Source organism: Lissotriton helveticus, chromosome 7, assembly GCF_964261635.1.
Source record: "Lissotriton helveticus chromosome 7, aLisHel1.1, whole genome shotgun sequence".
Classification (NCBI taxonomy): Eukaryota; Metazoa; Chordata; class Amphibia; order Caudata; family Salamandridae; genus Lissotriton; species Lissotriton helveticus.
The window spans coordinates 334577608-334598181 of record NC_136068.1 but is presented as its reverse complement, the minus strand read 5'-3'; the positions used below and the strand labels follow the sequence as shown (position 1 = coordinate 334598181).

Sequence of the window (20574 nt, the reverse complement as noted above, 5' to 3'; positions counted from 1 at the left end):
GTTATGAAATGTACTTGCTGCTCTCGCTACAGAATCGTTTTTGTATTGCATTCCTATGACTTTCCTGCTACACAAATTGATCAAAGTTTATCAAACAGGTCCACCTCCTAAAAACTAGAAATGTTAAAATGTATTGTTTACAACTCTCTTTTCATCTAGGGTTCCTACCGTTTTCTTTCTCATGCCCACCACAATAGAACCGAGTAGAAAAATGAACCAGCAAGATGTCTTGAATATGTTAAAGGGAGGACTGTTGAAAATTAGTACGTTTTGGTGAACATTATCTGCGCCATCTTGCCTCTTCCCCTGATGCCACACTTTTGTCGTGCGCACCCGCCATTTTAAGATGCCCCGATCAGAACGAACCCTTTTGCATGCCGCTGGCCCCTGACATAGCCCTCCGCCTTCACTAAGCCTGCACGCTGACCAACCCCCTGCTTGCACCTGCCTAGAATCATAAACCCCTCTTCGGCGCTGCTCTGCCCCAGGCCCTCATCCTGTTCCCAGCGCGACACCTCCCTTCTTCCCTTTCATGATCTCCGGCCCTTAGATGCAAACCCCCTTTTTCCCCGTGTGCCCGTTTGTCTTCCCCGTTCCCAGGCCGACACCCAGCTCTGCCGATACCATTCCTTGCCCCTCCCCGTACAATAGAAAGCTTCCCCCATCAAAAGATCCCCGGGTTGATCAAAGCCCCCACTCCATGAGACCCGATCAAACCCCCCACATTCCGTGAATCGGCGGAATATCCAGCTGCGTGATACTCATCACCTGTTGTGACTAGGGTGGGGACTTCAACTGTAAATGTGTGTGGGAACGGGCCCAAAGGGGAGTTCCGGGAATGTCTTTTCCTTACATCAAAGCTTTAACATGAATGTGTAATCTGTAATAAAGTCATAAAACAGCGTATAAGAGGCCAGGCCTCAGAAATGTATCTAGAGCACCTCAGAACGATACCTTCTGTCCGTTTCGTTGTGTTCTCCTCCGGAGAGAATAAAAACCTTGTTTCCTGCTTTCCAGTCTCCAGCGCCTGCCTCTTCATTTGATTAAATAACTAGAGGGTCACAAAGGCAATACCGCCGGGCAAATATCGATTGTCCCCGACCCGACTCAGGTTTCAACAGCTATCTCCTCTTTTGTTTGCGATTGCCGTTGAGCCCCTAGCTTGTCGACTCCGACAGCTCCATAGGGAGGGTGCGATTCGATGTCTCCAACGCCAAATTGACGTATCTTTATACGCAGATGATATGACGCTCTTTGTTAAGGACCCGGTGCACAACCTGAACCCCCTGCTCAGGGAATTTGTTGTTTTTGGCAGAATATCTGGTGTGCAGATTAATTGGACGAAATCCCTGTTTTTCCCACTGACGGATGCGGTAACAGACTTTCCCCTGGACTACCCTCTAGAATGGTGCCGGACTGAACTTCGATACCTGGGTATTCAGGTGTCCCGCGACAAAGACGAGACGATCCGATCCAACTACGGTGTCGCGGTGACCAAACTCACCGCGCTTGTGGACCGATGGATCTCCCTCCCCATCTCCATGGCGGGCAGGGCATCCCTTATTAAAATGGTTGTGCTCCCGCGCTTCCTTTATCTTTTTCTCAACATACCCTATCACTCGGGTGCCTACTTCTTCAAGACTCTGAAGTCGGAGCTCTGCCGTCTTTTCTGGGGAGGCAGGGGTCGGCGACTGAAATGGTCCATGCTGATACAGCCATACGACAAGGGAGGTTTCGACCTCCCCGATTTTGAGGTCTATTATCTGTGTGCACAGGCGCACTATGCCTATCATTGGCTTCGCCCTACTCCTTATATGCCTCAGTTGGCGGTGGAGGACTGGATCGCTAATCCCCTGCCTTTGAGTGGCCTCCTTCACTGTCCGCCCTCGGTCATTACGACGCCATATACGTCTGTAACATGCACCATTGACGCATGGCGCCGCTTGGCTAAAAAGCTACACTGCGGATTGCTTTACTTTCCCCGGATGCCACTAGCGTACCACCCCAAGCTTGAGCTCCTACAGGAGCGAGGGTTCCGTACTCTTTGTGAGAAGCTGTGAATCAGCTGCTGGGGCGACCTTTTTTCCGCGAGCCGCTTCAAAACTGCGGACGCTTTTTTCATGCAACATAACCGCACCCCGCTTGACGTTTTTTATTATCTACGACTGCGTCAAGGTATGCGCGATATCCTTCCTGATTTCCCTGTTGAGCCTGAACTCACGCCTCCACTTCACTTCCTTCTAAGCTCGCAGGACGGCTCTCACCTGGTATCAGGCATGTATCGCCATGTGAGAATATGCGGCCTACCACCAGAGGCCTCTGCGAGACGGCATTGGTCTACTGAACTGGCTGTCGACCTAACTGACGCCCAGTGGTCATACTGTTGCGCTCTAACGGCTCGTATCTCGGCTAGCTGCAGACTCAAGATCATACATTACAAATTTTTACAGCGTTTATACTATACCCCAATGAAGAAATACAGATTTCATTTGTCTGATTCTGACCGTTGCGAACGTTGTCGTGCTGAGCATGCTGGCTTTCTGCACCTGGCCTGGGAATGCCCCTCTGTACAGGACTATTGGCAGCAGGTACATGGCGCCCTTGAATCCATGACCGGGACATCCATACCACCAGACCCGGTCCTGATGCTGTTGGGACACACACCACACATCCCCTCGACATGCAGGAAGTTCGTAGACGTTGCGCTTCTATTAGCAAAACGACGCGTCGCCTGCAGGTGGGGCCGTGGAAGGGCCCCGAAATTCAAGGACTGGCTTGCTGATATGACATATAGCCAAGATCAGCACACAGTTTTCACTGAATTACTCCCAACATCTAGCAAGCCGAGAGACATTTGGGGCCCCTTGGTTACATATCTTCACGCCCAGATGGCTCGAGATGATGATTTGGAGGGACACGGCAACCGAGATGATAATGATGTCCAGTTGTAATATATCCTTGTTCCCCGAAGGTCCTGCTTTGACTTCTTGCCGTCGTTGCTCCTACTGTATGTTATGAGTGATTGTCACCATCCTCTTCCCCACTGATCTGATGTTGTTCGCTATCGCACTGCTCTGTTCTGTTTGACATAGCTCATTGTATTTTACTATGATATGCTTCACCGTTCTGAATGACTACTATGTATTATTACAGCTGCCTTACCATTACTCATTTTACAGGTTCCCTGCCGTACCACTCCGTCGATATTATGCTCAAATTGTATTGATTTGCTGTGATACAACAGATGTATATTTTGGTTGGTATTTTCTTTCCATTGTGACCCAGCCACTGTACGGTCTTCTGTTTGTTTTCTGTTTTTCTTGTTTTAATGCAAAAACTCCAATAAACAAAGTTTAAAAAAAAACAAAAAACAAAAAAACTGCCAATCATAAAGTATCCACGAACAATCTTCATTAATTTTTCTGACTGTAGGATTAAAGAGAGAATTCTGAGTATGGCAATCTCAAGAAGAACCTTCAACACTGATGAAGTAAAGAACTTCAGGATTTTCTCAGACATGTCAGCAGCCTCGGCTCATAGACGCAAGGACTTTGTCAAAATTATTGACTCTTTCAAAGCCAGAGGTGCTCAAGCGATGATTGTCCAACAGTCTAAATTAAAAGTGATAGCTAAAGGAACATTTTTTATATTTACGGATACTCAAGAAGCACAGACACTCTTGGAAGGTCTTAATACATAAGAGAACCAGAACTAGTCAAATGTCAAGAAAAGTTCAGAAAAGCTCAGAAAAGTTTGGTATCTTAGGAGAAAATCAAAAAGCAGGGGGTCTCCTTTTTTTTTCTTTTTGTTGTTTTGATGGGCGGCTGTAAGGCGATTCAGGAAGCGCAAAAGGATGCAACAAAATGGCATCCAAAAAGAAGAAGAAAAAGAAGGAGGGGATGGGAGTGGGACAGCGGGGGTTCCCGTTCCTTCTAGAGGGGGTAAGGAGGGGGGAAGGTGAAGGGGTGAAGCAGGGGAAAAAGGAGAGTTCATAGCAAAAGTCTATATGATAGTAGTATGGCGAACAATGCTCAAAAAGAAGAATTTATCTTACTGAGGCATCATTTTTTCTTAATAGTGCTTTTGGGGTCAATCATTGCACTTTAAGGCACTTAAAGCACTTTAAATTCATGTTGGTTCAATTTTTCTATATTACTCTGAGATGTGCGCAGGATGCACCTTGATGGTCTTTTGCACATTGTTGACAATGATATACTGCATATCTTTGCACTTTAATATCAGTTTTGTACAATTACCATAGGCAAAGGCCGGTTGGGTTGGTGCAATATTCGCAGAATCTCTATTGAATACATACTTTGTATAGATGCTTGAGAACTACGCTATTTGCACAGTAATGCTGATTTTGCACATTTGTTATTTCGTCTTTGTTGGATGTTTTGACCTAATACTTGCGTATTTTGCACATTCAAATATGGTGTGGCTAACAGAACTTGTAAAAGCCTATTACGATATATCATTGTAGCACTATTGGGATTTATACTATGCTTAATTTGCACATCATGCATCTATTACATTTTTTGCACTTTAGAAATAGTTTATTACGATGTTGTTAGCGTTATTGTAGCACTTTTGGGAATTAGAATATGCCTAGATTGCACATTTTACATTTATTGCACTGGCTGCACTTTAGAAATTCCAGTACTGTATAAAAAGTTCGAAAACTAAATGAGAAATAAGGTGTCATTCCTGTCTTTAAATGTAAATGGGTTGAATAATAGTCGTAAGAGACATGCTATAGAATGCTGGTTAAAAAATCTCTGCCCAGACGTGATCTTTATACAAGAAACGCACCATAGGGTCTTATCAGACTTTGGAAAATTCTTAAAGAATTGGGTGGGTTCTAGTTTTTCGTCTGTATCAGGGATGACGCAGAGGGGGGTGAGTATTCTCATAGGAAAACATGTCTGGTTCGAAATTGAAGGGTCACATTCCGATCTGAGTGGTAGATGGGCATTTGTTTATGGGAAAATAAATCAGGTAAATATAATACTTGCCACAATATATGCACCAGTTATAGATGACCCATTGCCTATTTTGCAACTAAAACAAGCACAGGCATACCAGGTCAAATAATATGGGGGGGTGATTTAAATTTTTTACAAAATTCTACAATCGATTCGACCAGATAAGACCGGCGCCAAAATAAACCACAAGTGGCTATTGCCCTACAAAGTTGCAAAACAGATCTGGATATTTTGGATGGCTGGCGTTTTCAAAATTCATTTAAACATGAATACTCTTGCCACTCTGCAAAATATAACTCAGCATCTAGCGCCAGCGCTCACTCGGACGGCCACCATCTTGAGTGGGCCAAGGTGAGCGCTCTAGGCTTTCTCCTACCTAGCACTTCAAAAGCAGGGCTGGCGCGACCGCGCAGGCGGCGCGCCAAAGGCAAGCCCGTCTGCGCCCGTCCGCGCCAGTCCCGCGCCTAGCGCCATGACCCCTGGTCGGCAGACAGCAGGCAGTCCACCAAGCATGGTCTATGGCTGTGAATTACTACTGAGTCTGGATGATGGAGGGAGGAATGTGGGCTGCAGTAGCCTGAGGCCTGATAAGGCCTTACAGGTAGGCACTCATGTTTGCCCAGCTTGTCTCAGGAGTCTCCCAGCTATCCTTTTAAGGCCAGTCGGGGCAGCCGCTAGTACTAATAAGGCTAAAGGGGAGGGTATGCTGAGCAACATAAGCTGCCTCATGTTCAAGCGCCAGATCACTGGTGAAACACAGTCTCGAGTGCGCCGAGATGATCAAGGATAAGGAGATAAAAATTGCGTTTGTCACGGAGACCTGGACGGATGCGGCCTCAGGGCCTGATATAGTAAAGGCCACCCCTCCAGACTATCTTAGTTTTATCTTAGATAGGCCTCGGAAAAAAGGAGGGGGCCTGGCGGTCATCTATCATACCTCCATCAAAGGGTTTTTCCAACCTGTGCTCTCCGAGACGTGTGAAGTCCTGGGGTTTAAGCTCATCCTGTCCAACGATCAATCCCTTAGGGGTTGCCTTCTGTATAGGCCCCCCGGCACTAAGGCCCTGTTTTTAGACACCGTAGGAAGCTTCTTAGAGGAAGCCTTGTGCGCAAAATCCTTCACAGTCTTAGGAGATTTCAATTTCCATCTAGAGAGCAGTTGAGACTCGGACACTATGGCCTTATCCGAGGTGATGCATAGGGTGGGATTAACACAAGTGGTTACAGGGCCCACGCATACGGCGGGCCACACCTTGGACGGCATTTTTACAAACAATCCGGATTTGAAATTTGCAAAGATTGATCCCGTCGCCTGGTCTGATCATGCCGCAGTGTTGTTTAATATCGCCGCCGCATCACCTTATACGGCAAGACAGGATAGGAAAACAGCTAGAACTTGTAGAGCTTGGAACAAGATTGAAGGAAGCATGCTTGAAAACCTTCTGGTGTCTTCCATGGTTACTCTGCCAGCAGACGTGAACGAAGCGGCAGCCACCTACTCTAACTGGGTTGACCGAGCCTGCACCACACTAGCCCCACTAAAAAATTGTCGCCCTACCCGCACCATTCCGTCAGCCCCCTGGTTCTCTGAAAAGCTTAGAGAGTTTAAGCTCATATGCAAAAAACTCGAACGGACCTGGCGTAAAAATTATAATGAGATAGACAAACGAAAACTCAAATCAAGCCAGGGGGGTCTATAAAGACATGATCGGGAAGGCTAAACAAACATACTTCACCAACCGTATTAATGGGGCTAAGAACTCGCCCAAGGAACTCTTCCATACGGTCTCGAGCCTGGCTATCCCTAAGCCAGTGATTATTCCTCCCAGCGAGAAACTGTGCGAGAATTTAGCCAAGTTCTTTCTAAGCGAGGTCGAGCACATCTTCACCTCACTTGAGCCTCATGTCAGGCAGAGCATGCTAGAAGTCACACCCAGGAACCCCATAGCTAATCTACAGGAGGCCAAATTTCTAGCATTTGGCCCAGTGAGCTCCGATGAAATTCAGAAACAGCTGCTTGCCATAAAATCGGGTTCACCTCATGACCCCTGTTCGGCGACCGTGGCGAAGCTGGCGGCAGCCCCGATAGCTGCCACCTTAGCTAAGCTTTTTAATCATATGTTTGAAGCGGGGGACTTTCCAGCCTGCTGGAAACGGGCCTCAATTGTCCCTCTGCTATAAAAACCCACACTGGATATCAGCGATCCCAACAATTATTGGCCTATTGCCAGACTACCGCTGCCGGCTAAACTCATAGAAAAAGTCATGCACTCTCAGCTCTGCGCATTCCTGGGAGCCACACATGGCCTGGACATAGCGCAACATGGGTTTAGGGAAGGACATAGCACCGAGTCTGCCGTGATCAAATCGACGGAGGAGATCAGGAAGGTGATGGATGCAGGGGGCCGAGCGGCCCTGGTCCTCCTCGATCTGTCCGCGGCCTTCGATACGGTCCACCACAGAATTCTGGTGGACCGTTTGGAGGACTGCGGGATCCAGGGGAAGGCCCTCAGCGTCTTGAAATCTTTCCTTACTAACAGGGTCCAGGTGGTGGCCTTGGGAGAGTTCGAGTCTAGACCATTCGAACTACCCAGGGGGGTTCCCCAGGGATCCTCTTTAAGCCCCACCCTTTTCAATATATATGTCTCCTCTTTCGCCCCGGTTATCCGTTCATACGGGTTTGAATTAACATCCTACGCAGATGATACACAGATTGTGGTATCACTGCTTCCAGGGAGAGAGGATGGCGTGGCCTCCAAATTCCAGGAATGTATGGCAGCAGTCGGCACCTGGATGGCCAGAAACTGCCTAAAATTGAACTCATCCAAAACTGAGGTTCTTCTCTTTGGCTCCGATGTCAATTTTTGGAGTCCAAAGTGGTGGCCTGATGAGATGGGGACTCTCCCCACACATGTCAATTTTTGGAGTCCAAAGTGGTGGCCTGATGAGATGGGGACTCTCCCCACACCTGTTATGAAGGTAAAGAACCTGGGAGTCTTGATCGATAATAAGCTCTCCTTCAAACCCCAAGTAAATGCACTGACCTCCTCCATCCACTGGTCCCTGAAAATCATCCGGAAGATCCTCCCTTTCTTACCGGAGGAGTGCAAGAAAACTGTGGTGACGGCCCTCGTGCTATCCCGCCTCGACTACTGTAATAGTTTATTCTTGCAGGCACAACAGGGGCTGCTTAACAAACTGCAGGTACTGCAGAACGCTGCAGCTCGTCTTATCACAGGCCTACCAAAATTTGCCTCCGTCTCCCAGGAACTGTCGAAGCTACACTGGCTTCCAGTGCGGAAACGGATAACTTTTAAATCCTTGTGTATAGTCTTCAAGGCGGTCCATGGATTTGGCCCGTCTTTCCTACAACAGCATTTCCAGTGGTACAGGCCGGGGAGGCATCTCAGGTCGGCCAGTCTGGGGCTGATGTCTGGGGCTGATTAGGACCCCACGCATTAGGAAAGTATGCTGGGGTGGCAGAAGTTTTGTCCTAGGGGCAGCTACCGGCTGGAATTCCTTACCAACGGCACTGAGACAGATCACGGACTTGCTGGCCTTCCGGAAAAGTTTGAAAACGTGGCTGTTCACTAATTAGTCAGGAGATGTAGGCCAGGGGAGCTATCACTATAGCGCCAGGACACCGTTTGGTAACAGCGCGCTCTACAAATGTTATAAATAAATAAATAAATAAATAGGCTGGATTTTTATTTAATCTCACATGGTCTTGAAATTAGTAGCTATGAACATTTTCCAAACGCATTTTCAGATCATGCACTAATTAAGATGGAAATAAATATAGGCAACTCGGAAAAGGAGGGATCTAAAAGATGGTCTTTTAATAAATTTAATCTAGCAGAACCTCAATGGTGCACAGAAATTGAGGAGGAGATACAGGCTTTTTTTAATCTCAATAGAGGCTCGGCCCCAATCATGGTAGTATGGGCCGCCTTTAAGGCTACATTAAGAGGCATAATTCCCTCCAAAGAAATACAAAAACAGAAGGCTAAAAGGGAGGAGAGAGTTGCTCTACAGACAAGTTTGGCCCACGCAAATCAAGAGCACTATAGAAATAAGTAACTAGCTACTAAACAAAATGTTTTGAATGCAAAAAAAAAATGAGGGAATTCTATTATGAACTAGAGGATGCAGCTAGCAGTCTATACTTACAGAAGCTTTATGAAGAGAGTGAGTACACAGGGAGACTGATAGCCTGGCAAGCCAAAGAAAACCAGGTTCGTAATAGAATTGACTGCTTATACGACACAGCAACCAAAGCCCATATGAAGACCACATCGTCCATAGGTGAGATGTTTTTTAATCATTATAAGGAGATTTATCAGACCACTGAACAGGCTACGATCGAAACAATTCATGAATTTTTACAGGAATTACAAATTCCAAAACTAGGAAGTGATTATAAAAAGCTGCTCCTCGCTGAGTTTACAAAAGAAGTGCTAGATGTGGTCATAAGCTCCTTGCCTAGCGGTAAAGCCACCGGGGAGGATGGTATCCCAGGGGAATTTTTCAAAGTATTTTCTGAAACTCTGAGTACTGACTTTTTAACACTTGCTAATTATTTATTACAAGGAGGGTTACCGCTGCAGTCGTAGTCAGTATATTAAAAAAAGAAAAAGATAAAGAAAATGTAAACTCATATAGGCCAATAAGTTTATTAAATACGGACTACAAAATTTTTACCAAACTGCTTGCAAATCGATTGAATAAAATGGTAGGATCACTCATCGGAGCAGACCAGTGTGGTTTTCTAGCAGGGAGACAGCTCCACACTAATACAAACTTTTTACTGGAAGCGTTGGATTTTTTTAGCGTTAACAAAGTAAAAGCACAGATCTGGTTTTTAGACACCGAAAAGGCTTTTGATCTTGTCTCGTGGAATTGCCTCTTTCCGATCCAGGTGAGTTTTGATTTCCCGAATGAATTTGTATTTTTATTGAAACAACTTTATAGGCACTCTCAGGCGCAGATCGTAATTAACTCAGTAAAGGTTGGGACCTGTCAAATAAACAGAGGCACTCGGCAAGGCTGGCCCCTTTCTCCAATTTTATTTGCCCTATTTATTGAACCGCTGGCTATTGCAATTAGGGGGAAAAGAGCTCACATGGTACCAGTATTTGGAATAACTAACATAAAACATTATGCCGATGATATTGTTTTATTTTTAAATCCAAAGATAGCCAGCCAGTTGGAAATTTTGAAAATATTTTCGCATTTCTAAAAAATAGGTGGTTATAAAATAAATAAGACCAAAACGGAAATCATTTTATGTAATTGCACTGTAGACACTTTATTAACTGACTTTAGGCAGACATATAATACCCGCCCTAAGAGGTATTTAGGAATTTATATAACAGAAAAAATGGAAGATCTCTATCTATTAAATTATATGCCACTATTAAAAAAGGGTGAATTCCCAGTTAACTCGATGGCATCAACTCCCATTGTCAATAATGGGATGTGCTGCCTTAATCCAAATGTCTATTCTTCCACTTTTTAACTTCCTTTTTAGAGCAGCTCCATGTGCAATACAGGCTTCCTTTTTTAAGCAAATAGATGTTATGTTTTCTTCTTTTTTATGGGCAAATAAGACACCGAGGTTGGCACTTAGCACTTTAAATTGTTCGGTCACGGAGGGAGGATTGTCTCTTCCAAATATTGGAGACTAATACTATGCGACATTTGCACATAACAGTTTTAGTTTTTTTTTTCTATATGTCCAAGAGGCAGACAATTTTTTAATGAAAAAGATCTTAATAGAACTCAATATTATTGACCCAGTAAGAGTGACCAAGTACCCTAAGAAAGTACGATATAAGACCCTACAATGGTTATTCAAACAAAGAGCCCAGCTCCTGAAATATTATGACATATTAAGACTAAATAGCTCAACTAGACTTGTGAATTTACACACAAGAGAGATGGGCATTTTGAATAAAAATACATTGAGACTTCGGAAAGAAAACGGATATGATCAAATCCAGGATTTCATTGCGGGGAATAGTTGGAAAACTTGGGAAGAAATCGAAATGGGGCTTCAACATTCGAACACGATTTTAAAATGGTCCTTTATTAGACTTTATGCTATATTGTCAAAATTAGATATGGGTAACTTATTGTACAAAACTTATATAAGTGAAGCCTTAAATGGTCCCATACAGAGGAAGATTAGTACTTGGATAAAAATCTTTAACAAGGACAAATCACCCCCACTGTATGAAAAGATCAGGGACAGAAGACATAGAGATTAATAGATCAACATGGGATAAATTAAATAAATATAACAAAACTATATTCCGAGGTGCTAATTCTAAACGAATGCAATTTTACTCAAAATGGTTGATTTATAGAACACCTTCTTTTCTCCATAACATATATCCCCAAGTAGAAGATAAGTGCTTCCGATGTGAGGAAAAGGGCAACTGGAAACACATTATATGGCAATGTTCAAAAATACGGAATTTATGGGAGGAGATTGAAAAATATCTCAGAAATACAATAGATGCCCAAATCTCGCTTAATGAATCTATTGCGGTTTTTGTTAGCTCTTCTGTTCCCTCTGCCCACGATGAAATCTTATTTATAGCAGCCTTAATAGCAAGATCCCTTATCCTGCAACTGTGGAAAACAGATAAAGTACCGACTCCTAATGCATGGAGATTTAAAGTATCGAAGATACAAGGGATGGAAAAAAAATATGCATTAAGATCAGGGGCAGTGAACAAAATATGAGAAATATTGGAGTGTGTTTGAATGCTAGCCCTTCTGGCAATATTTTCTACATTTTCTACTTTTTTAAGATAAGATCTGGGTTATAATTGCTTGTCAAATCGTTTGGGGTTTCTTTTTATGTCTTATACAAATAAGATCCTATACAATGCACATTGCACTTTAAAGGAATCTTTTTTCTAATGATCAGAAACTGTGATTACACTATGGAGTATTTGTAGTCTGCCACGTATGTATTTTGTATAGTTGGAATTCTATATGAGATTTATATGTACTTTGTATTTTATATTTGTGTCTATGAACTCTCAATAAAACTAATTTAAAAAAAACAAAAAAAACAGAAGGGTGTAGTAGGGTTAACCCTGGGAACTGAGATGGATTCTGGCCTAATCAGAATACCAACTCAAGCTGTTCTTGTCTGTGATGTGGACATGGCTATGTCTTTACTGTGAGCCCCAGTAACTTGGACAAGTACAGACAGACTCCTTTGATTAACAATAAAGCGGCTCAGGCCTACAGGGACACATGTGCCAGTGTCACCATGCTGACGCCTAACTTTGTGGACCCTCGACAGTTTATACTAGGTCAGATTTACCTAGTGACCAATGCAAGCAATGTCACTACCACCCATAGTATGGCAATTGTTAATTTCCCCTGGGGAGGGGTAACTGTCCTCAAAAGAGTTGTTGTTAGTTCAGACCTCCCTGTAGAATGTTTGTTGGGCAATGATCTGGAATCTTCAGTCTGGTCTGAAGTGGAGTATAGCATGCAGAGATGCTAGGTATATCAACACATGTCCTTGCTGTGACCAGGTCACAGGCCAAAAAGTGCAAAACTGAACAGGCCCTGGATCCTGGGACTATGGACCAGTTGCCTACCAAGAGAAAGAGCAGTAGGGTTAAGGCAGTGCCTTCCCCCTTGCCTCAGGATGAGGATCAGTCTTCTAAGGAAGCTGACTGAGAGACTCAAGAAGGAACTGTCCTAGAAGAGCTTAAACCTGATCAGGTTGAGTTTCTTGGGACAGGGGGACCTTCAAGGACAGACCTGAGGGAGGCGCAATTGGACTACCCCTCTCTTGAACCCCTCAGACAGCAAGCTGCTGCTGAGGCTGCTGGGAATGCTACAGGTACCCATAGACTGTATTGGAATGAAGGGCTCCTTTATTCAGAGGCTAGAGACACCAAGTCTGGTGCTTCCAGGAGGTTGGTCATACATCTGGCATTCAGGGATTCCTTCTTATCTTAGCCCATGACATTCCCTTAGCTGGACATCTTGGCCAGAACAAGACTTGGGACAGGCTTGTCCCTCACTTTCACTGGCCCCACATGTCAGAAGATACCAAGGAGTTTTGTCGCTCCTGTGTCACCTGCCAAGCCAGTGACAAATCAGGTGGTACCACTAAGGCCCCCCTAATTCCACTACCTGTGGTGAGGGTTCCCTTTGAAAGAGTTGGGATAGACATTGTTGGACCAATGGATTCCCAAACAGCATCTGACATCTAGATCCTTCGTGGGACAGCTCAAATCCAGCTCCTGGTTGTCGTCGACGCCTCCTGGCTGTAGAGACAAGCTTCACCTCTTCACTTGATTGCATCTCGACATCGCCTGGTTCCTTCCTGGTTCCTTCCTGGTCACTGGCTAGTGACCCAGACTCTGTACCCTCTGCTTTCAGGTTCTTCTCATCTTCGATCCACCCTTGGATCCACCCGGACACCTGGTCGCCTGCAGCACTTCTTTGCAGCTCTCCATAGGAAACAGCGACGCAACCCGACACGAAAAGACACCTATGCACCCGGCTTCCCTGTGTGAGGTAACTCGAGTACTCCAGTGCTCCCGTGGGTGTTGACTCTCGAAGTGTCCTAGTTTAACAGGGCTTTACCGTAGTCCATCCGGAAGTGTCCTTAATCTACTACTTTGTAACTTTTACGTTCCCATTATAACTCTATGGTAACTCGCAACTGTGTTCCCACACTGCAGTGTCTCCCGTGGGTCTCCTACTTCCTAACCTTTGGTTCTGTAGTGTAGCCCCAGCGATTCCCTAGGCCCTAGGCCAATTCACTATTCCTGAAGTGGTCCTTATACCACTTACTCAGTATATGGTTCGTGAGGCCCCTAGGGCAGAATTGTATTTGTGCAACTTATAGTATGCTTAATGAGTAACTTGTAACGTATCTCGAACTCTGACCTCATAAAGAGTGCAGAGGGGTTGTGTTAGTAATAAATACATATATATTTGATATATACCTTGAGTGGTGTCCTTTCATTTGGTATTCAAGGGATTATATATGGTAAAACAGCTGGCTTCACATGCTCTCTGAAGTTTTAGCCTAAGACTGCTGGTCCATGCTACCACTAGGATAGCTGATCTAGAAGGTTGACTTTACCACCACCATCATAAGGGTTGTTTAGACTGGTGCAAGGTGCCCACTAGAATAGTGAACAACATATGCCAGGCTAACTTCTCACAGGAGGGACATAATCATCTCAATCATCATACACATTAGTTGTTTGGTCCTGTGGTATTTCCCTTGCTTTGGGTTCGGTGTCATCATCCCCTTGAGCCACATAGTCATAGTGGATAACTGTTGACTCTAACTGCCTTGCGTGAGTTATATTGTCCAGTTGTACCCTCGGAGTGCGATGGTGAGATGGGGTGGTCTTTTTGAGTCACCCCTGACCCTTCTGGTTTAGCAGGTGTATCCGCCGTAGAGGGAAACCATTGATGGTAGTCCTGTAGCATCATAGTCCATTACTAGTGCCAGTGGTATTTGCATTGTGGGTTCCTATGAGCGTTGTACCTCAAAGGTATCTTCATAATCCTCAAATTCCATGCATTTGTCATAGTTTTTGTCTTCCTGTTTTCTGTCACTAAAAGAGAAATCACCCTGCATATACTGTGGCTCCTGCTCATCATCTGATTCTTGTCATTTTACATGAAGTTGGGATGGGCTGGTGGCATCCCCAAACCGATTATCCTTGGTCTCTTCATCAACTGCATTCCCCATTTCAAGCAGGTGCACTAGTGGTAGTGGTGACACCTTGCTAGGTGACATAAATTCCGATCTTAGGACTGGTTCGGCAACGGCCATCTACGGGCCCATCGACAGTGCGATCGATGACAAGCAAGCCTTGAGGTTAATGGGCTTCGTCTTTGTTGTCAGATAAAGCAGCTTTGATGGGTTAGTCATTGGTGCGTCTATCAATGGTGTCAATGATGGTAGAGGCAGGCTCTTCGTTTATGAGGGTCTCATCGTCAAGAATCTTGAAGGCAACGGGATTGTCATAGACACCACTGTGACTGTAGACGAGGTGGAAGACACCATTATCGTGGATGTCGTTGCCGTAGTCATTTTTGCCCTCGACGGAGCCGTTGTTGATTTCGGCGACAATTTGGTCATCAATTTTCTTAATTGTAGAGAGGCTGTGTCTCTAACATCTGAAAGGCTAAAGCCTTTCAAAAGGTGTTGCTGGCTCAAAGGCAGACACCTTTTGGCCCTTTTTCTCCTGAGTTGTTGGAGGAAAACTCTCTGTGACTGGTTTCTGTTTTTCCACCGTCTATTGGATCCTTTTTGGTGGTTCAGATGTATCTATCTGTGATGTATCTCGTTTATGAGCTCCTTTGGCCTTGGGCAGGGTTTGTCATCTCCAGAGTCTGGAGTTTTTGAAGCCTTTTTCTTTTGGAGACATAATAAAAGCCTGGCATCTCGATCATTCAAGGTCTTGGCTGAAAACGTTCTGCAATATTCACAGTGTTTGTGCCTATGGTGGGGGTGCAGGCAGTATAAGCACTCTTCATGAGGGTTGACAGGAAATAACATAATTTCCCCAAAAGTTTTACAGGATCGAAATAACCCTTTCTTTAACCACTCTGACAAGTTGGTGGCAGATAAGATGTAAAACTAAATAAAAAGAGTTCACCTGAGATTTACTGTCCAAAGAGAGTATCTATGAGGGAAAAACTGAGTAGAGCTGAAGGAGACTCCCTTTCCACAATGTGTGGTAAGAAATCTGAGGTGTGAAGCCAATGACGATGAGGGAAGGGTGCAAGCTCTACTCTGATTGGTCAAACTTTGGTCATGTGCAAAGTGATGTGGATTGCTACTCAATCGTATAAATACAATTATAATTGACCTAGAAGAAATACTTTTTTATAATACTAGTTAGAATAACTGTGGAACTCCCACCTCGATGACAGGGAAGATGCAAGCATGTAAATCTATGAAAGATCCAATACTGGAGAAACAGACTAGAGATTATGTTAGACAATGTGATATTTGCCCAACAAGGCTAACTCTCACAGTCTCCAACATAGCGTTCAAGGTGATTTATTTGGACCATATTGGTCCAACAATTCTGCTAACCGGTATAAGTATATCTTGGTAGAAATTGATTCACGTTCTCCATTCTAAAGGGTGTGGCCAAAAAGAAATTAAAGTGCTCTGCAGTCATAAATAATTTGAAGTGTAAGGTACCAATGGGAGCAGTTCATCCATTTCATTGAGATAATGGCCCTGCATTTGCCTCCAATGCTTACAGGGGTGCTATGCATACTCTGTGAGTTTGTCTGCAATTTAGTAATACACTTCGAGCTTACTACAATGGATTCGTTGAGTGAGCTAACAACATGATTACATAAGTATTGACAGCCAGGATATTCAGTTCAGATCTTAGCTGGTACAATAATCTGTATGTAATCAAGAGAGCATTAAATAATTTGCCTAGATGACTATTGGGAGGGCGCACTTCATACAAGGTGCCCTTTGGCATTCCTATGTACGTACAATGCATAGATAATCCTGGGGAGGTGGCGGATGAAGAAACGTTTGCCCTGGAAAAACATTTGAATGTCTTACACAGTATCCAAGAGTTCAAAGATGCCTGTGGCATTCTGAAACCACCACAGGCAAAGAGAAGGATGTAACTACTACCAGTGGGTGGGTACCTAAATTACGGGATCTAGTCTGTTAAAAGATGCACATCAAGCAAGCTTTTGAACCACCCTACAGCCCACCCATTACAGTTCTTTAGGTAAAAGGCAAACAAACTGTTTTTCTGCCCCCTTTGTCTGGTTCAAGGAGAAAAAGACAAGTGTCCATCAACCACAACCTCAGTTCTCTATAACTGACCATCCTAAACACCAAGAAGGATTCAGAGTAGAACCTCTAAGTCTCTCTGTACTCTGAATGAACTGCACCTTGAAGAGAGCAGTAACATCACCGGCTGGAGTTCTCAGCTGGGTGTATTTGAGCACACTCCCTCTCCTAATTTACACAGAGCAATGCGTTTTACAAATTAATCTGTTGCTACAATCACTACAGTTGCAAATGTTCAAAATAACTCCATGATTTATTATGTACTTCCACCTGAGTCAACATCAATTAAGATGATGCCTTTTGGAGAGACAACTTTTTATGAGAAGGACTATGACCTTTATGACATTTGCAAGGAGGACTTTTCATCACGCTCCAAAGCCACTTTAAGCCATAGGTTTCTTCATTCTTATCATTGGTTTCATGACAGATACTCCATACCAACTTGGTCCTATGGTTGGATCATTTAAAAGGGCTTTTTCATCATGTGGCTATAAACGAGGATTGTCATTCCACTGCTACTGAATGGACATTACAGACCTGAAACAACAATTGCACAATCTGGGGTTGGTGAACTGAAACCACATCTTTCTTCCCACAGAGCTCTAAGAAATATCTATGCTGCAAAAACCACAGCTTATCCTGTGCCCCGGGGCATTGTTTGGAAAAAGTGTATTTATTATATCACGGGACCTTCTGAAACTTTGCATTTACTATATGTTTTTGAAAGTTTTAATGAATTATGTGGTTATATCTGGTTCTATTTCAGATGACTGGGATACAGGGACTGTAAAACAAATTATATCTGATTTACAGGCATATGCCACCTTGAACAATGAAGACCCTTATTTAAATTCAGTGAGTTCTAAACAAATGTATTTTTATCATCACTTTGCACCCTATTACATACTTAGAACTAGTTATACTAAAATAGCATAACATTACACACAATGGTAACATTGTGAAGCTCAGCCTCTTAATAGTCACCCATTATTCTTTATTTTCAGAGTGAGGGCAGGTCACAACTCCCAGCTTTCAATTTTTCAAACAGTCCACAACAACTCAGAATTTGGCTATACAAGGGTAAGAGTGTTGGAAAGAAAATGATGATGAGGAAAGCATTTGAGGAACAAAATTTTGACAAATTCAAATGGGACTTATTACAAGCATGCATTTTACCAAAAGAAAATAAATAATTTTTGTAACAAAACCATCCATTAAACTACCTGTCTAGAATTTGGTACTATGAAAAACCTTAAAAAACCTTCTATATCCAACATGACGTTAACCCTTGTTTAATAATTGGCAATCACAAATAAACCTTTCAGATTCTGAATTAAAATATATGATCCTGCATGGAACCTATAATTCTTCCCAGTTCATGTCTGAGGTTTAGCTTTATGGCCCACTGATTCCAATACCTGCATACGTCATTTTCTTTCCAACACCGCTAGTCATTAAGCTAATCACCCTAATGCACAATATAGCACCCACACACACCTGTAGTGAATAGCACAAACAGAGTTGGGAAGCGGTGCCAAAGATGGATAGCACATTCCAGTCTTTCAGCTTTGAATGAGCATTTATCCTCAATCAAAGAAAACATCTTTTTTCTGAATACCTTCTAGATGCACAACCCACTAGAAAAAATTGATTCATAGCCACTGGAACATATGACATTTATAAATAATAGAACACATACTCAGAAGTAGAAGCTGCAGAATTATTAGTTAAATAGATGCAAGAAAACATGTAAACAATTTTTAAAGTTAGCAACAAAGACATGTACAAGCTTTCTAAAAGAGTGCAGTCACTAAACAACATCATGTCTTCAGGATTAGATCTTCTCAAAAGAGAAGTAGATCAATTACATAATGGCTAGCTTAGTTAAAAGCTTTATTGCACCTTTTGGGCCTTACAAACACTTAGATCAGGTTTCATGCCTTGGCAACTTCTGAATAAGACAGCTATATTTTGGCATTAACACAGAAAACAAGGAGTATAAAAAAGAATCTACATACACTTTGTTGAGTATCGAGCAAATAGAAGGGGCACTCTTTAAATGAAGATTCCCTGTTGATGTTTATCAGTAGCTCCAGCCACAGAAATCCTCTAGGTCACTCTCTTAAGTGTGACACAATTTCCTTGCATAGAATATATAGTCATTTGATGCCAGGGTTAAGTTGCATTTTATCAGTTACTCCTACTTCATCCATCCCCATGCTCCATGAACTATTGTACAATGGTTCTTATTTAAAGTTAACCAATATTATTTGCTGGCCAACACTATATGATTACAGTTTCTAAAACAATACAGGGTTGTGTTCAACCGCTTCAACATGTAATCAAAAAATGTCCCTTGGCCTAGTGTTTTGGGGAAATTAGCAAATTGGATGCTGTGTTACTACTAAAGGAAGTCCCTTTGACTTCTGCGGTAGAAACGTATAATTTGCAGGCAGCCAGAACTGCATCGGAGATTCAGGGGCTGTTACAGAATCAATACCCAATTCATTTTGTTGATATTATACATATGCTCTTTGATTCCTCAACAACTGACGTTGTGCATCTTTTTAAGAACATTGGATCAGCTCTGGTGACTGGATGTAAAGCAATTTTCAGACAGATACCATAATTTTTTCACTCTTTATTCTCTTGTCTTTTTGGAGAATTTCCAACCATTTTACGGCTCACCAGCAGCGGATTTGTCATCTTTCTCTTGATCCGTAGAGAAACGCTAGCAATCAATCTGGGACATGCTTGGCTTTCCAAATTTAGCCAAAACTGGATGCTGTCTTTTCGCAAAATGGATGCTATATGAGTAAGACCCATTTTTTGTTGTGCGAATTGTCCAGCTGAAATCATCATGGTCCTACATTCAGAGCAACCCCCGGTGGCTTTCCTAGATATGGAAATGGTCCTGCAACCACTGCAATCAAATCAGAGACAATGCAGAGCAATGCATCTGTCCTTACGGTAAGATGCTAATTATGATGTATTAAATTTCACCATCGACACTATAGATGAGTGACCCATGGATCGGGTTGAGTCAATGATGTTATCTGAGACTCCAAATGAAGAACTCTCCCCATCTTTGAGCACTTTGGAATTTCAACTTACTGCTGGTTCATCCAATGTGTGGACTAAAGACAACAAGTACACATTGACTGGTTTTCTCCACGACCACACACATGCTTGCTTGTGAACCTGATGACGTCGGCATGTCCTCAGATGAAGACTGAAAACAACTTGGGATTTGATCACAAACATGCAGAGAATTCTAAATCTACCACAGAGTCTGTGTCATGAAGCTGAAAATCTCAACAAACTATTTTCTTTTTTTTCTTTTTAAAGACTCATTATTTTAATCCTTTTAGAATTATGTCTTTAATAAACTCCTTTTTTATATTATAGTGTTTTGAATATTATATTTCTAGAAAACTGCAAGGCTTAAAAAAGGATTCATGCACAACTTATTGCGTAACTTTCTACAATTTTATGTTATCAAGCCTTATATGAAGTTACATTTATGTATACTCATTTTATGCTTTAGATATGTATATGATCCATATTATGAAAAAGTCTTGTATCTTACAGTTTTGACAGCGTGGATTTCCTAAACCTTTTCAGAGGGCCACACGGCACCCAGGGGTTACTGGGCCCAACCGTCGTAGTTGAGGCCTTTTACTTCTCATGTCATGGAGCCTGGCCTATTATAGGTTCAGAGCAATTGGGCCAGATACCGCTTCTACCCTT

At 43.1% G+C, this 20574-nt stretch overlaps 1 protein-coding gene across 2 annotated transcripts in view; it reads right to left on the bottom strand.

The window, feature by feature from the left end:
* Positions 1-20574, bottom strand: part of DHX35 (DEAH-box helicase 35) — a 661155-nt gene that overhangs the window by 367567 nt on the left and 273014 nt on the right. The gene's annotated exons all lie outside the window — the stretch shown is intronic.